We start from the raw sequence: 17,953 nt of genomic DNA, 5'->3' as shown, positions 1-17,953 counted from the left end.
TTATCATGAATGAGGCATATATGTTTGAATGATTTCAGAGCAGCTAATTATGACTTAGCAGGTTACCTACATAATGTTTATGAGATCACTTCAACAGGAAATGTGAACTCTGCACGAGGATAGAAATAGACTCAAACACAGCTTTTATCCAACTGCAATAGCACATCTGAATACTACAAAAAAATATCCATCACGCCACTCTTGTGTTAATCTATGCAAAGTCTGAAGTATGTATGTGGGAATGTATGTGAATGTTTACTGTTACGTCTTATTAGTATTTTAAGTATTCTATCTATTTTATTTATTGAATTTTATTGTTTTTATTTATATTTTGATATTGCTAGGGATGATGCAATGATTGGGGACCATTCTTAATTTCGTTGTACCTGTGACAATGAAAATAAAGTTCTGATTCTGATTCAAGCTTTTCATCACTGTAGAAGTGACAGGAATAAGCATTTATAAAGGTATCGCTGAACTTACAGCATTTGTGTTAACAGTGTTAACTAACTAAGGCAAAAATGCCTAGCCAATAAAAAAGAGGTTTACATTATGTATATGTTCATTTGCTGTAACTGTGGCAAATGGGGGCTTGAGGAAAAACACTGAGAGAAAGCTGGGAGATGCACCTAAAGTGACCTGTAACTCATTCTAAACATGGCAGACATATTTGTTATGTGTTGTAAACGCCCTTCATTTGTCTTCTATCTGGGTGAAACTGAAGGAAACAAAAAAGAAATCTAAGTACAGACTAAACTGGTTGCTTTCAGATGTCAACAACCCGATTCTTGTAAGCCTGTAAGCTCTCGTGTTATAAGATCATTTCCTGTAGCTGATTAGAGATTAAATTCTCACTTCTGTCAAATCTCCCTGCAGTTAGCTTGGAGGGGTGAAGAGAAGACATGGTATCTCACTTGAGTCTGTGTTTCAGCTTTATTGCTTTTTCTTGAGGATGCAGGATTTGGAATCTAAAAGCTACTAATTTTCCTAAGAGAAAGAGGGGTGAGTACAAAATGCACAAACACAACTCTAAAAATAAATAAATAAATAAATATAAAATAATATGACCCATGACTAAAGGTGTTATTACACTGTAATTAAATGGAATTTTAATTAACTTTATTTGAAATGACAGAAAAACAAACACTATTTTCCCATCTGACTTAGTATGACGCCGTACTTCTCAGGGTGCGGGTTGCTTTGCTTAACTTACCGAAAAGGAGACACGCAAGTAAACAAGGACAATTGAATAATAGAAAATCCATCATTGACATAATCACATTGATATATAATGAATATTAAATAACAATGTAAAAAACATGAAGCTGTGAAAAAGTTAAGTCACACCGAAATATTGTTTTTCTGTAAAATGACCAGGAAATGACGCAGTACTGAAAATGACCAAGGGTAAAATTATTTCTTTGTTTCCTGGTGTTTACTATATTTGTATGTAAATATAATTTTTTCAAAATAAAATAGGCCGTATTATAAAGTGAGGTGGAGAATAAGGGATGCCTTTCGCAGGTGCAGCCTGCCTCGAGGACGCGCACGGCAGCGCGCTCGGCTCTGCACCGTACCGTACCTCCCACTTCCCCAGCTTGTTTAAGTGCTCGCCTCCTTTACTTCAATGAGCAATATTGTTGAAAAGTCCGTGCGCCGCTGAACACCGGCGGACCCGTGTCTCCAAGCACAGCCAACGCGCTGCAGTGCCATGAGACACCTTCTGGTCTGAACTCCGTGCACACGCCGATCACGCTGCGCTGCAAGAGGAGGTTTCTGAACTTTTCTTGGAGGGTTTTGCATTTGAGAGGAACAAAGTGGATAAAAGGTCCGGGTAGAAGCTGCTCCAGCGTATTCCTGCGGACTTTGGGTTTCTTTGCCAAGGTAAGCTTTTTGATAACCACACTGAAAGTTGTGTGCACACTGAACTGTGTTGTGGTTCCTTTAATTCTTTGGATTGAAGCGATTTGTATTAAAGAAAATCTGCTCATGCGTTTGGGTGCTGTGATATCGATTAGACGTGCAGAGTTAATCAGTTCTTCTGCAAACTTGGACGCTCCGAGGCACACTCGTAATTAATCCGGCATCGGGTCCTTCTAGTACCTTTTACTCAGCCAGCTCCGGACGTGAAAGCTTCCTTTGTGGTTGTGATTTTGTCAGCATATCCTCGCATTCCTCTCCCGGCATATACGGGTCAGTATCTCGGGTCAGGATCTGCTGGCCAGACGCGCTCAGATGAGACGCACTTAACAGAAGAGACGCTGAGAGGACCGTTTCATACAGAGATACATGGAAAACAGGATTAGCTCTTATCTTGGTCGTTGCTTCAGACCGTGTTGGAGTCGCATGTATCGGATTAGAACTCGTTATCTGCCCCTTCACCGTTTCTGTCTCTCTCACCTCTGGCTGTTTGAGACTTTAATCTGCGCGATTAGCTGGCGATTCCCCAGAGACAAATCAATGTATCACGTCTGGGACATACCGCTAGTCAGTTCAGCAGTTCAGAGTGATGACTTTATTTTGTTTTCTCTCTGATGTTATCCTGTCAAGCCTGGATATATATGTATGTACATTTTATGTAGTGGCTGTTTTAAAGAGTTTGGCTTCACTCATATTTTAAATATAAAAGTATGATAATGATCAAAAACACAGATTCCAACTTCCAACTCAAGTTTAAGGACTTTTTTTTTGCTTGTCTTTGGTTGATATTTTTGTAAACTGAACACTTAAAAAAAACTTTTGATATCAGTGACAAAACTTTCTAAGTTTAACAAGGTGCTCTCTTTTTTGGGATCATATGGTGTGGATTTCTCACTTTTCCCCCTGACATTTTATAGAATAAGCAACAGAACACAAATGCATAAACCTCTGGTCGTGATAATAGAAGGCAAGGAGTCAAAGATTCCTCTAGGGGTTTTGGAAAGCTGTGCTGGGCATTTTACTGTTTTCCACTCATCCACTTCAGGGTCGTAGCCTGCCATAGGACAAGAGGCAGGGTACAGGGGTGTTTTCTAACTTTTGAAAAATAAACAGTTATTCTAAACAATATTTATATCTTATCCATCCGTCACCTTCCTTCTAAAAGCATTAAAAAGAGCATTTTTAGTCATCAATATTCATGTCTAAACTCTCTGATACTGCAGTGGTAATATGTAGAAGGAATGCCGGCAATGCATGACTGACTTGTTTATCTAATAAATCTAGACAGCAATATGCTGAATGTGACCTCCCGTCTTCTCCTTATATTGCAATTCGCTGCCCTCACTGTCTGCTCCGTGATGAGTTTGGGGTAGTATAACAAACCCAGCGTGGAGTATGACTATGGGAAAAGCAAAGAAAGGTGGAGACAGATGGGATGGACAGGAGTGAATACAGGAGAGTAAAGCAAACATTCCTGATGCGGTGTCTCAGCAATTTAATTAAGGTTTCTGGTGAGATGCTGCAGCGAGCACCTCGAGGTGAAGGCTTAGCCTCAACTCTCCTCATCTCAAGCTTGGACTAATCCCAGGGGTCAGCTAATAAGTGTTCAGGTCGAGCCACCATGACAACTAAATAGGGGGGAACATGAAGGAAAGTTCCTCCATCAGGGAGTTAATAAGCCCATGAATGAAGTAAAGAGGTACAAGGTGAAGAGGATTGGATGTGTGTGTGTGTGTGTTTGAGATCTCACTTGTTATCTGCCACACCAGCTAAAACCCTCCTCTTAGTGGAGTTTAAATGAGCCCTGTGGTCCTCAGATGTTTCACAGCTAAACGTAACCATTTATACAGAAGACGTTACATTTATTTGCATTTCCACGAGTCTTCCTCTAAGCTCAACATTATGGACTTCTTTCCTAGCCTTAACACCTTGACTCTTTGCTAAAGGAGTGAACATAGCCTGTGGATCCAAAAAGTAGCTGAACCTTTCTTTCTAATGGCCAACAAGTGGTGACCCACCAGCCACGTTCTACAGAAGGGAGCCCACTTCTCCCTTTATTTCTGAACTCAGTAAAACCGTTCTTAACGAGTTCATGGTTTCAGCTGCTAGTTTACAAATCTTAGTCAATGCAGTCTGATGTTCATTTGGTAAATTATGATTCTGAGCGATAGAGCAGGGTTACGCCTTAGGGTGTGGCTGTGTTGTGATTGTGACTGGCAGTTGGTTACTGTCCCACTCCTGATCGTCTGCTTTCAAAAATCCAAGATGACAACACCAAAAACTTCAGGCTTCAGAATAAAAGTCCACAAAATGATGGGTGAAGTCATAGTCGGTACATTCATTTTTATATATTCTAGGTATATAACACTAGCTAGACTTTCCATAATGTGACTTTACAAATGCATTCACATCCACATAAGTTGAATAACACCTAGATCTTACACACACACACACACACCCCTCCTTTGAGGTCAGAATTCGGTCACTGTACCAAACTTGAGTAGACTTTTTATAGGCAAACAACATTAGTGACACAAAAAGCAGTACTTATTTTCTAGCCCTTGTAATGATGTGAACTTTCCTCCAACACCGTGCTATTTATATTTCCGTAGATTTGTAAGCCTTGATGAGCTGGCGTTTTCTTGGCTTTCCTGAATGAAAAGTTCCTCCCTACTGTTTTCATCCTGACCACTTTTACCATTCTGTCATTCCTTTCTTGTTTTCTCTGCGTCCGCTGCGTTTTACATGTGCAGATGTGACATTTTTACATTGCAGAGAGGCTCCCGTCAAGCCTCACCCTCTTGCTCCCTTGTTCTGGTTTCTTCTTCTCTGTTATCCAGCTTTGTTTTTTTCTGTAAGACTAATGTTTTTTTGTGGTTTTCTCTTTTATGTGGAACAGAAAGTCCCAATTAATCCAAGGTAAATTGTGATAACCACCCTGCCTGTATCATAATCAGTAACAGAATTTGTTTACATTCAGTGTCAATTTTTTTAAGTTTTAGAGCGTTTTCACACCTTTTTTTTTACACTCTGTTCTAAATCAGCTGACGAGTTTGTAAACTTGTATGTTTTTCCAACAGAGAAAAGTCCAAGTGAACTGAAATGCGTCATTACAAAACCACGTGAGGAGGTTTGAGAAACCAGGAAGTAGTGTGAGGTCAGCGCATCGAAGCTGAAAAAATAATGGAAATATTAATAGCACAGTGTTGGAGGAAACTTTACCTTATTACAGGCACCAGACAGTACATACTCTCAATTGTATTAATTATACTATATTGCCTATAACAACTTTAGTCAGCTAGTGACCAAATTCAGGCCTGAAGGTCAGATTGTGTCTGAGGTGGGAGCAACAAAGTCAGTATAGGAAGAAGGTGCTGTAGCCTGAACTAGTGGATCATTTATACTCCTGACATTTGTATTTATCTGGGCGACTTTAATCATTTTACTTCTGGTTGTTACAGTTTGTGTACTTTGCACATCTGCGGTACTCTGCTGCATCCCAGAATGCACAGCGTTTAGCTCAAACTTGCAGCGTGCACCTGGTGTTTGGCTTGGCGCGAGGTCAGATCACATTCTCACCATAAACGAACCACTCTGGAGTTCGCCTGATACCGGACTGAGACCAACTCCTATCAGGGGTGGTCATTTTGGTCCACACCCAAGTGCCATTACCATGTTCACATCTGCACAAGTGAACCGCACCAAGGGTGGAAATGAAACAGAGTTCGAATTTGACTCAACAGTGGATGTGTGAAAACACCTTCAGTCTGTTTAGAACACCAAAAAGCTTTCAACAGAAGCCTTGCAATGGAAAAAATGAATGTAAGAGACTTCATTTGAAACTGACTTTCATCTGCTACCTTGTTTATTTAGTGCTGTTCTGGTGTTTAGCCTTAAATTTGTTTCAGTATACTTTAATACCATAGAAATACGTGTCTGAATCTCAGATAAACTCCAATACTGAGTTTATGTGTGTTTAATTTGTTGTTCATAACTACTTGTAAGAAATTTTAAAGCATATCTCCTCTCTCGGAAAAATCCATTCCTGGAATCGTTACGTTTTCTACAAAAAAATATATCAGTTGAATGGTTGAATATTTACATAGACATGTTTTCACACTGTAGCTTTAAACCAAAAGCTTTATCAGTATCATCAGCTGTTGTTCCGCTGTTATTCAGTTGCAACAGTATTTGAGCACAAAGTGTAAAAATAGAGGGAAGAAGTCGCTCTTGCTGCTGTTGCAGATGTGCGGTGGGTTGAGCTGCTTGTCAGCTCAATTGGGAACATTTAAGGAAGTGAGGGCTACGCCGATGGAGCAGACGTCCAACATCAAGCCTCCGACTGCCAATAAATCATTCTGCCGAGTTGGGTCATTACGCTGCTCTGGATTTGCTCCCTTTTGTTATTTTAGCAGTTGATGAATGCATTTCTTTCCAACTTAACTAGTGTGATAAATTTAAACAATTTAAGTGTCGGAAAGAGGAACTTATATCACGTTATTATCTCAATGACTGAAGTATCCCAATTTCCACAATCACAAAAATCATCTTTGAATTGTTTTGTTCAAAACCTTTAAGACAGCAAATTTGCTACGTCATCAAACACAAAACAGCTTAAAAAAATATGCTTGTACTCAATTTACTTTAAAAAAAAAAAAACTAAGATTGAGACAAAGATTGTTTCAGTTACTGGAAGTGGATGCCTCTTTTTTTTTTTTGCAGCCTGTTATGCATCTAATTTTTGCCTAAATCCACTAAAACATGCATTTGAATGACAGGAGTTGGGCTATATTGCTAAATTTGGTCTCTGTTTTCAGCAACATTAAAAAAAAGGCTCACGTTACATCTTTACAAGCCTCCTTGACAGCCGAGGAATTCAAGACTCAAACAACACATAACAACATGAGGCTTAACATGCTCACCAGAGGGGAACCCCTCCTTGAGTTTAAACCCTGCCTACTCCCCTTCCACCACCATGGATGGTTTAGGAGTTGTTACTCGTTTTACTAACCCATGAAGCATGTCCCCCCCCTCCTGAACACCCGCCCCACCCTCACAGTGTGTTCTATAAACACTGGCGGCTCAATAGGAAGGTAAAGAGCGTGACACATGCAGGCTCCTTGTAACATTCCTGCGTGGTACCAGGAGACACCAGGAGATGTAAGATGCCTCCAGTAGAGCAACTGTGTCTGTGTTGCTTTATGCAGAATGCAGGATGAGACAACAGTTAACCTTCTGATGACCCGAAAATACCTATTTTTCCACTCGGGTTATAGCACTTAATGTGTGACGAGTTTAAGAACAAAATCTTAGTATTCAGTATCCAAGTTCCCCTTGAGATTGACACGTTAATAAAACTGCAAAATCAGCTCCTAAAAATGACAATGACCATTAAGCAAGTAAGCATTTTCCTTGCCAATTGAGACCTGAGAGAATCAGTTTCTGTTTCATATAAAGAACGCTTTCAAATTCAGACTTGCTCCTTAATCTGCCTTTAAGGTAACACTTCACCACTCTGTCCTTCAGTGGGAGATATACCTGAGGGCAAGTGTGTATCTATGCGTATGTGTGTGTGTCTTTGGATGGGGGTAGTGTAGTAGATTAGAGAAAGCCCAACTTCCAGCCCCCTCTTTCTGAGCCCCTTTCCATCTCTTTTTTCTCCTGGGGGCACATAGTTTTGCTTTGCACACATATACACCCTTTCATTCCCATTCAACAGCACAAGGCAACACACACAAACACACATGGCCTGGGGACTGCAGGGCCTCACAAAGCACTTCAAAGAGCAGAGGTCTGGACCTGTGATATTTTCAACAAGTCAAACACACAACAGGTGAGGAGAGAGGCCGTTTGACAAACAGGCGTTGTTGCTCACCACAGCCGCGTGCACTATAGTTGACGTGTGTGTCTAACTAGTTGTACGCATCAGGACTTTTGAAAGATTGCCGAGTCATTGTTAGGTGAGGTGTTACTTTAGGGGACCTCTATAGGTCTGCATAGAGGTTCATATGCAGTATCGTGTTTACTCTCAGATAGGTAAGACCTGATTTTGTCTGTTTGCAAATCTCCGTTTGCCTATTTGCACAATTCATGAGTGAAGTTTTTTTTAATAGAGAATATAATGCACATTAACACACAGGTTTTTAAAGAAGAAATTGAGATCAGTGTTACACAAAACAGTTATTCAGTTACATTAAACGCCCTCTAAATTGCGGCTCTCTGCAGTCTCACAGAGCTGACTACAGATGATTAAGTAGCTTGTAGAAGCACCTTTAGCAGCGATACCTCGACTTGCTGTTGCCTTTCCTGCTCTACATTGTCTTATAAAACAACGGAGTTCTACAAACTACAGAAACTTTTGCTTTTAGAGGTGTAGAGGTGCTCACACTTGTAGAAAATTGATTGGACTAAAAAATAACAACAAAACAGAGTAAATAATAATCGTAGAAAATAGGTGAGTTATGCATAACAAGTATGCACAGAACAAGTGGAATGAACTAGTGAGAAATAATGTGAGGATGTGAGGTACATCTTCTGTTTCATGTTTCCTAAAATGTTAATGCTGGTCTGTCACAATATTACGCTGCTTAATGTTCGCCTTAGAAGTCAGATATCGGTGCTGGGAGTGACGTCACTCCTGTGTTGAGTGCATTTTAACAGTCAACTTGGAAAAGCAAGAAAAAACAGGACCTGTTTAGCCCCTTAGCAAGGTACAGGCATCCATGCATCACTACCAATGCAATGTAATGCTTATTAGTTTGGCTTAAAAGCACAGCTGCAGCACATTGAAAGGCAGTTCCTGGTCAATGCCCTGATATCACTTATTTAGCTAATCACAAATACACAACAGTGACTTTAAAGATTGCAAGTTTTACAGTTTTACAAATGTAAACATGCATTCAAGCATTGGTAGTGCGGGTGTTGGTGGAAGGCTGGAAGTCTGACCCGAGGGGACGTTCCAGTTGAAAATTCTATCTAGGACCTTAGACATTTCGACTTCTGGAGTGCACCAATGGCTCTCAAAGCATGCATTATCTTGGTAGCATCCTGCAGTCTTCTTTGGTGTTGTGTTGTCAGGATTGCACATTTAACTCAATGAAGAGTTACTGAAAGCTTGCTATGGCAGAATGAAGTCAAGAGTATTCTTGGGACCCATTGCTAGCAAGTTTAGTACCTAATTTCTAGAGCTGGGCTCAGGCCATTATTGTTGGGTAGGAATCTGGTTTTAAATTTTGTATTTTTAAATTACTAACTTGGAGACTGATATCTTAACTCTAAATAAGACATTAGAGTTGCCCTGTGATAGCAACAGAACAGTCAATTGGTACATGAGAGTACTGAAAGGAAAATCTCTAGGCGGTTGATCAGGATTTGGTGTAAGTTAAGGGATTACCAACAAAAAAACACAAACCAACTAATTAATGGTTGTTAGTTTCAGGATTCCTCTCTTTAAAATGTTAGGTGAAACTAAACTGGGATGTCACAGTGGCATGGTGGTTTGCATGTTCTCTATGGGTACTCCAGCTTACTCCCACAAATGGAAGAAAAACAGTCTTTGGTTAAGTGGACGTTGGTGTGAATGTGAGTAAAAATGGTTGCTGATGGACTGGGGTGGGCTGGATGGTTCAGGTTGTACCCTGCCTCTAGTCATATGTCAGCTGGGATGGCCTCCAATAGATAGACAGAGTGTAACAGTGACTAATGAATGGAGAGGCATAACTGATCCCTTTGGGGGTAAGAGTTGTGCAACAGTAAAAAGATATCAACAAAAGTTACTGTAAAGTCGGCTGAATCACATCCATGACTGCAGGTGTGATGCTACACTCGTTATCCAAGAAATTCAACAGTCAGACTGTGAATAACATAAATCACTGCTTCGCTGTTCAATAACAGCCTCGGGTGTATTAGCAGCAACCTTATGGGCTGTTTGTATGAATGTTGAGTCTTGCCAGTTATGTTGTAACTGGCAAGACTACCATTATCATTTAACAGAAATTCTTTCGTGTAAGAGGATAAATGTCATGCACATGTCAATCCGCAATGATGATGTGTAAAGAAAAAAAGCTTTTAGACAATGCTAATCAGTACAGAAGTGTACTGTATGCTAGTGCTCATCCATATCTTGCATAGAACTTTTGTTGCCTCTCTCACATACATACTGATAGAAACACACAGGCACGCACAGTCACAGGTCTTCCTTGGGGGGCCTCGCTGCAGCTGGCAGGGGATTAAGGGGTCAGGAGTCAAAGGGGGACTCAGTCAACCAGAAGACCGGGACAAGAAAACTGACCAAGCAGAAGAAGCACAGGCAAAAAAAAAGAAAAAGAAAAAAAAGTGTTGAGTCTGAGTCAAAATTGCAATATAGGTGATCCAAATGGGAAGAAACTGACTCGACTGGTTTCCGTTTCGCCAGGAGCCTCTGGTGATACTTGGAACACCAAAGCAAGACAAAAGAGTTTGAAGAGGCTTGTGCAACTGTTACTTCCTTGCTTATTAGTATGAGAGCAGGTTAGGGTCACGATGTTCCAAGGTGTGCGGTGTTTTGAAAGGTGAAACTGGCTGCAGTTAAGTCTGGAATATAAAACCTAGAAATGATTATATAAAGAAAAAGATAAGTAAGCTTTTCACAAGATGATAATATATCTTTCAGATTTTTCCTGCTTCACTGCTTTACAATGCTCAATGCATCATGGGGTTTTGAACGAAGAAAAGGGAAAAAGTATTTACATATATAAATGTATATGTCTCACACTGCAGTGACAAAAAAAATCAAAGGCCAAAGCGTGTTTTATCGACTCATCACTGTGTTTGCTGTAAAACAGGAATTCGGATTTTAAATTGAGCAGAAAGCTGAGAAGAATTACGGCAAGTAATTATTGTTCATGAGGAACGTCTGTTCACGTCACCACTTTCAAGCTGTTCTTTTTATCTGTAACATGGATAAGATCATGAGGAGGATTATTTCCTTATAATTCCCACAAGCCAGGGTAAAAGAAAATCTGGTCAAGAATGACTCAGCTTTTTTTATTCTCAAGACAAACAAATTTTACCTGGGTACAACAACATTTTGGGTAAAAAGTGGCAATTACATTTTATTTAAACTCCCCCGGTGTCTGACAGCAGCTGTGTGTCTGAGTTATTGTCGTCTAACATGCATCTGACTTGGCACTTTACACACATCGCCGTCTCGCTAAACCCTGCATAGCAGAATGTGGCTGTGGGCGAGCTTGTGGTATTTTTAATTTGGACATCTTGTTCACAGATGAATTCCACTTCAAAGAGCGCAGAGGTGGATCAAGAGTTAGCTTTTAGCAGCTTAAACAACAATGGCAAGCAGAGGGGTTCATAGTGGAAATGTAGCCTGTGTATACAAGTGTATTCATACCAATGCCAAAGACGGATGGTAGAAGATGTGAAAATTCAACTTTGAAGTTTAGAGTGTAAGCTTAAGATGGGACACTTTTGATAATTTTATCCCCTGAAATTAATTTTATCCACACTTTTTGCTGCTTTGGGGTCTGTTAGTGAATTGTTAGCAGCAAATTAGCAGCTGTTTTGTGGTTCAGATACTCTCAAGTTCCATCAGTTATTCTGTGGAATTGGAGATGGGTTGCAAAGCAGCCTGCAGATGTGCCACAACTGTAGGCAGGATTAGCCGTGCCTTACGTCTTTGCATCCAAATGGATTTGCATTAAGGTATCAGCTGAGCCATGAGTAAAGGTGAGCTGATCTGTTGGGACCGCTGCAACTAATGCTGTGCTTGATTTTGAGACAGCAAACAACGACACGTTTTATTAATCTTTAGGGTGCACTAACTAAAATTTGCTCTCAGATACGTGGCAGACTTTTAAGTTTGTAGATAGGAGCCAGTGTTGATTTACTAGTGTCCGTCAAATGTGCTCTACATTAGCTGTGACTGCTGGATAAGACACTCCATAAACATAGACAGACCAATGCAAAGTCCAAAACAAGCAGTCAGCAGGTCAGGCAACTGCAGAAACCTTACTCCATACCACGGATGAGGCCAAGACACACCAGACTCCCTTCCCCAGAACAGATGGGATATATTAGACAGACTGAGGTTGCAAGGATTGATGAAGCAATTTCACAGGCTCAATCACAGCAGTTTGGTCTTAATATATCTGTGCTGAGTCTTGATTGGGTTGCTGTTCAGTTCACAGACTTCTGGCGTTCACTAAACCCCCTGCTTAGTTAAATTTGATGGCTGCCATTATTCAAAGGGATAGAAAAAGTGGGGTGCAGGATGGGATGTGTCCTGCTAAACCCAGAGTTTGCCAGTAAATGAAGGTGATAGATAACCTCACGCACCATTAACGTTAGCTGTTGTTCTTTAGTCTTCATATATGGTACTCTGCAAAAGTCTTGGTCCACCCCTTTATTTCTTTATATTTTGCATCCAAGGAGCCAGACGTAATTTCTTTTTAATCGTGGCCTTGAGCAATAGTTCTCCAGGCTTTCTGAAGGCTTTTCTTTTCACTCATTTTCAGTCCAGTCCTTGTACACCAATATTTTCAGAGGAATGTTTTTTTTGTTTGTTAAGCCACTCAACACTGACCTATGAATCATTCAAACTTAAAAAAGGCGCCTGTCTCAAGGGATAAGCTAGTATTTTGTCATAAATTATATTTTTAGGCACCTTGTTACTTGTAGCCTGTTGCACAGACACACAGTTTGTCCCCATTTATTTGTCAAATTGTGAACATAACACAGTTTGACAGATATAAGTTGTTCCAAAGATTAAGAGCCACCACTGAAAAGACTGTCGCCTGAAGAACAATTCCTGAAAAACTTCCAAGCTTACTGGAATTGTACAAACTGTGTTTTTTACAACTCTACAAAAAACTTTTTTAAGGCCAAAGACTAAATCCCTGCACCCATTTTCCAAGGAAAATATAAAAAAAAAAGGAATAACAAAGAGCAAAAGATCTTTAGGTGTTATTTGTTTCTCCATTGTTCTGTTTCAGTGAGTTTAGTTGTGGTTTCAACACTAAGAAACTAAAGACCGCTATAAGGGTTGCTAAATGTTGCTAGATTTTTCAAAATAATTTGCACATTCTTGATGTTGTAACATAAATTGTTCTCATTAAAACAGTCGACTTTGGCCAAACATTTCTTTCTTCTTTTTTTTTAAATGCGGGGATCTTTAAAGAGGCCTCAGAAGTTGCCAGATCTAGAGGGAACGTCACTATGTTTGCAACACTATAAAGAGCTGCCAGTTCTAATTCAGAAGTTGTTAAACTGAGATTAAACTGATTGTAGCATGGAGTGATTTCATGTTTTTCAAACTGAGCCTTTACCCCCTCTAACCAGTAAGAAGATCAGAGACAAAGCAAAGAAACTTACTACAGATTCTCTTTGCATGCCTTGCATGTAAAATGACTTGTAGAAAGAAATCTAAGAGTTCATACAGGATCCCAAGGACTTTAAACTGAGTGTAGTCTGTCAGCTGGAGATAGCAACACAGGACAGCTGAATAAGCAGTGACCAGAGCACATTAAAGTAAAAAGTGCACATTGACTCAGCCTTGTTCCTCTAGTTGAAACAAACAATTTTTTTTATAAATGGAAGCTTGAAGAACAGCTTTACATGTTGTATTTTTGGAACTTTTGTCTTGTTTTGTTGTCGTACTTTCTACAAACTGATGCTTTCCTAACTAAAATAGTGTTATTTTAAATAACCTGAGCATTAGAGTAGGCTTGATTGCTGTCACTGGCCTCTTTCAGCTTCTGTGAAACAGAGATGTGAAGCGGATACCATCAGCTGCTTTGCAAAGGTTAACACTATGCAAATTAACTGTTATAGGTATCTACAATATATATCAAGTCTAGCTATTAAATGGAGCTGGCATACATAAAAAGCCAGCCTTATTTATGCCATCAGTGCAAAATCAAAGGAGGCCACTTGTGGCTTCAGTGGGAGTCTGTGTGTATGTGTTGCGATTGTGCATTCACACTCCATCCATCTACATAAACATGACACCATTTTTTCTCCCCGTTCCTTTTCCAAACATCCCTCCGAGCCTCGAGGCTTTTCTGAGTCGTGTGTCAACGCCTGGCCTGCAGTGAAGCGTGTCAGCACTGCTCCTTCACATTTGTCTTCCCGGGAGTCTGATTCCAGCACGCCGTGCATTTTACTGCAGACATACAGAATGCCATGTCTGTTATTTAAAACAAAAAAGAAGCACTGGATTTGTCGCAGGTAGGGCAGCATATGTGGAATTTAAAGGTAATAAAAGTTTTCATGTCTTGTTCACCATTCTCCAGCAGCTACACTGTTCTTTGCTATTGCACAGCAGTGTGACATGTGACTCTCTGCATTCATATTTTTACCTTGAACTAAAGACTGTAGCATTTTCCACTTTTTTGCTTTCATGGATCTTTTTGTGTAACTGCTGTTAAATCAACATGCTGTCGTTCTGCACCAAAGTTAAATTAAACCAGTTTGATTTGATTCTGTAGCACACTCCTTAAAAACAGTTTGTTAGAAAAACAAACCGCTACTGCTGTTAACAGTACAGTACAGCCAAAAGAGGTGATGATAATCAGCCAGTCACAATTTTTGTAATGTCTAACAAGCTTCCTTTTCCACACACCAGTGGCTGTAGCAATTACCTGTTGATACGCTGATAAAAGTGCTAAAACTATGTCGTTTTGTCTGACTGCTTCACAGCTACAGCTGCTCAGTGGCATGGATATTGGAAGTCGTTCTGCCAAGCTAAATTCTTTATTGACTCTCTTATTGTTTGGAAATCAATTTTCTTGGACTCTGTTTGACATCGAGTGACATAGTTTCAGGATCAACTGGTCGATGGTTAGGTCAGTCTGCTCTCATCTGACCTATTTTCACTGGACAGACAATCATGAGTATTACTTTATCAGGGAGAAAAGTTCGACATCAAAAGCCTGTCAGGACTGATTAATGATTTTTGACAGCGGGAGGAACAAACAACCTTTGAAAACACCCTTTACTTCGAGTTCTGTGGAAGTGCCAAAACCTGTTGGCACCTGCAAACTTTATGTTTGTGTTTACTGAACTTTTATTGATTGTCACCAATCTAAGTAACACCTTGTTAAAAACGAATGGGCCAAATTTGAGGTTAAACTTTGCAAATATTTGCATATCGCTAACTCATCAAATAAGTTGTTTTAAAAAATGTAATAACCTACGAATACTAGCTTGAATTTCCCATTTATAATTAATTTAGGCGTAAAAGGAAAGCATATAGGCACAATCTGAGCCTTTTGTTGGCATTATTCCGGTATCAGTATTGCCACTGACCAATCACATTGTCTGAGCATTCAGTTAGCATTACCCAAGATGTTAGCTAATGCTATTAAAAACTATTACTAGCAAACCAACATGTATAAGCTAAATTTGGATATGAGCAACCCTAACTTGATTATATATTTATTAGAAGTGTCAGCATTAATCTTGTTAAAATGACGTTAATGCCATAACCGCATTAACGCGGCAAATCTCCGTTAGCGAGTTAATGCGGATCACCCCGTGCGTGGGGCTGCACGGCGCTAAAGCGTTAACGAGCTAACCGTGCTAACGCTGAAAGCACTATTATTTATTCTAAAGCATAAAGGAATAAAGAAAACACTTGGAATGACTACCATTTGTTCTAGAAGGGTGTTATATGTAAACAAAAGCATTTCTTTTCCTTTTTCCTCCACATTCCAAAGATATGACATCACAACGTGATTGGTCTGTTGCAATATTGATCCTGGACAAACATTATTATGATGATGAAGAAACAACACCAACTTAGGGTCCTCAGATAGACCTGCAAGTAGAGCGCACTATATATGCTGTTAATTAAGGTAATCTCGATTTAAACACTTACATCCTCCTCTACTTCAAGCAGTCGATCGGTTAAAGAGACGATACAGCTTTACTCATCACTTAAGTTAACATATTTTTGGTTAGCTATAATACTGAAGTCATAGTTTTGCAATGTGGGGCCATCAAAAAAAAGCACGCTAGCAGTGATAACAGCAATGAATTGGTTGCACACGGAGGCAAATTTCTGATGTAACCTATTCCTCTTTCTGTATAGTTTGCTGTTTAACATCCATCACATTCCTTCTTGAATGAAAACAAACCTAAGAAGTAAGTCAGACTGTTAACATGACCTTTGACCTTGTGACACTACATCATTCGTTGGGCGACTTAAGTGGTTTGACTCACAATCTTACACTCTGCGGTATACCACAGTAAGTTATAGTCACTTTACTGCAGACTGACTGGAAGGCAGTTTCCGGTTATTCGAGGCAGGTGATGATGAGTTTAATTATCTGTGAGCGCTGATAGTGAGGCAAGCACAAACAGATAGAAAATCTGGTTCCTGCCACTCTAAATAGTGTGCAGGAACCACACCATTTAGAGAGTGTGTTTGTTTGTGTGTATGTGTGATACACATATATTTTCCGTCTCTCACCGACACAAAGGCTTCTCAGCAAAGTCGCCCTCCCAGGACACATTTTATGTGTCTGTAGCTGCATTCACACTGTGGAAATGCTGGCAGGGAACAGGTCTGGTCTTGTAAAGCTGATAGAACAGACGGCCGGGTTTAGCTCTGAACAGCACTGCAAAGAGTTAAAAATCTGTTCCTGTGTAAAATGCAGCCTTTGTTTCTGGGTCATGAACCAGTCAAGGTCAGTGGCTTTAACTGAGCCAAACAAACACACACACACGCAGTTCAGTTTGCACTAATTGATTCCCCTTCCAGCAGGGACAAGAATGGGCTTGTGTGTGTGTGTTTATTTTAAAGGATCTGTCAGGAGGTAAAATAAATAGATAAGTGACAAAGTAAACACTCATCCCACATCGATGCCAAAATCGTTCTTTAGTGATGCACGTCTACATACAAACATGAACCGTTTGTGCCTGATATTAATGGGTTTTTCAGAAGGTGAACTCATTTTTCAGTTAAAATCCAATTATACTACTGGCACTTCCTATAATTTCTCAGCAGTAAATCCATCCACACTCCTTGGCCGAACACTGCCTTAATAAGATGACCGAGCTGCAGGGGACAGTTGGTGGAAGCTTTTGGTCTGTTTTATATTTTATATGTGTGTGTGTGTGTTGCATTTTCTGCATTTATGTTGCAAAGTCTCACTGGTGCTGCACAAATTTGATCTTTAGATGTGTGACTGTAAACAACAGCACCGATTGCTTCTGATTTTTCACCACCAGTGAAATTTCCGCACAAATTACAGAGTACACTTTGGTCAAACGAGAACTCCCATGACAGTCGCGCAAACGGTGCTCTAGCATCCGAAGCTTGTGGTGAAAATAAGTTCCGGCACATTCGCAGAACAAATTTGGTTCTATGTAAGATTTTGAACACCAAAATATAAAGAAAAATAATATAAATAATATAAATTAGATAAGTGGTTGAGGAAATTGTTGGATGAATTAATTTTATAACTGCTTATCTAACTAAACTCTTTCTAAGCATACCAGGGGTAACTGTTGTTTCTTTTTTTCTGAATTGAGCAGTTTTTGTCTTATTTTAGGCCTGATTCCAGGACAAAAGAGCGAATGGCTTACTAGGCCTAGCCTTAGAAAGAACAAACACCAAGTTGTCATTTACTGATGTTTATTGAGTTGTCAAAATTCATCAGGGTACAGGTGAGGTTAAATGTAGTTTTCATGGGGGGAAAGATTTAAAGTTATGGACTTGTGCGTACCCCAGCTGAAATAGGCTAAAAGGCAGCTGTACACCCTGGACAGGTCACTAGTTCAATACAATGCAACACAAAACTGATTATAACCCCTAAAATCAATAATTATCCAAGATAACTTTATTGTTGGGTTCTGGTAACTCAAAGTTAGTTGAGTGCATATGAATGGGATACTCTGTACACATGGTTACAGATGGTTCATGTGGACCAGTAAACGGCCAATTAAGATAAGCTTCAGTTCGAGTTTCTGCTTTCTTAACATTCTGTCTCTGTGTATGTTTGCGGTGATGAACCAAACAAATTAGATTAGTCAGAAC

The 17,953-nt window shown here is 39.8% G+C and overlaps 1 protein-coding gene across 1 annotated transcript in view; it reads left to right on the top strand.

The window, feature by feature from the left end:
• Positions 1 to 1,623: 1,623 nt before the first annotated feature.
• The window catches only part of vasna (vasorin a), a 31,039-nt gene continuing 14,709 nt past the window's right edge, over positions 1,624 to 17,953 (top strand). Inside the window, exon 1 of the mRNA XM_031754108.2 lies at positions 1,624 to 1,884. The gene's annotated coding sequence lies outside the window, so the exon portion shown is untranslated. The remainder of the gene's footprint in view (positions 1,885 to 17,953) is intronic.

The sequence above is a fragment of the Oreochromis aureus genome, linkage group 6, assembly GCF_013358895.1.
Source record: "Oreochromis aureus strain Israel breed Guangdong linkage group 6, ZZ_aureus, whole genome shotgun sequence".
NCBI classification, from domain to species: domain Eukaryota; kingdom Metazoa; phylum Chordata; class Actinopteri; order Cichliformes; family Cichlidae; genus Oreochromis; species Oreochromis aureus.
Note: the sequence above shows the minus strand (reverse complement) of the source record. Positions and strands in the feature narration are given on the sequence as shown.